Raw genomic sequence first — 1,164 nt, forward strand, 5'->3', positions numbered from 1 at the left:
GACCAACGTACAAACGCCACCAGAAGCGCGCAAGGGTCCGACCCGATTTCGACAGAAAACACGGAACCCACGGAGGGTCGGTGAGTGAGCATCAGTAAAATGAGATTCCTGTAGAACCACACAAGCTGCTGAGTAGGACGAAAGAAGGGATTTCAATTCCGGAAGGTGACGATAGTAGCCATTACAATTCCATTGGAGAACCACAGAACGATGGTTTAAATGAGGGCTGAACACGCTAAATCCAGTCATACCGCCGGGTCCCCACCCGTCACCGACAAGGAGGGGGCGACATCCATAAACGACAGGTCAGAATCCGGTTGTGAAGTCTGGGAAGGGACCTCCGGTGACACCAGAGGCTCTTTGTCCCGGGACTTATGTTTCTTCTTCTTTTCAGGCTGAGATCGAGGAGGGCTGTGTGGCATAAAGGAGCCAGCTGCAGCAAGATCAGGAACAGAAAGAGACCGGGCGACCTGGGGGCCAACTGACCGCGGCTCTCGCGGTCGCCGCGCGGCAGCAGACCTTTGACCTGGAAGGTGCCGGGAAGGGGCATCCCGGGAGAGCGCCCTTGACCGGCAGACGCCGGAGTGGGACACTTCTCCAGCTGGGGAGGGGGAGCAGCGCCCATAGGAGAAGGTGTGGGAGCCGCAGGGGAGGGGGGGAGGAGAGGGGTCCGGGATGGGGGTAAGGAAGGGGGAGGAAGGGGTGAAGATGTAACCAAGGCGTAACTAGATGTCATGGACACAGGGTGCAGTCGTGCATATTTCTTACGGGCCTCTGTGTAGGTTAAATGATCGAGGGACTTATACTCCTGTATCTTTTTTTCTTTCTTATATACTGGGCAATCTGGTGAACGTGGAGAATGACTACCATGACAATTTACACATACAGGAGGGGGAATACAGGGACTCCCCTCATGGAGTGGACGTCCACAGTCACCACAGAGAGGGGTCTGGGAACAGCGAGAAGACATGTGGCCAAAACCCAAGCACTTCAAACACCTCATAGGAGGTGGGATGTACGGCTTCACATCACAGCGATAGACCATAATCTTAACTTTCTCAGGGAGGGTATCCCCTTCAAAGGCCAGGATAAAGGCACCAGTATCAATACGATTATCTTTAGGACCCTTCTGAACACGCCGAACAAAATGAACACCCCGCCGTC

Source organism: Schistocerca piceifrons, chromosome 6 (assembly GCF_021461385.2).
Source record: "Schistocerca piceifrons isolate TAMUIC-IGC-003096 chromosome 6, iqSchPice1.1, whole genome shotgun sequence".
NCBI classification, from domain to species: Eukaryota; Metazoa; Arthropoda; class Insecta; order Orthoptera; family Acrididae; genus Schistocerca; species Schistocerca piceifrons.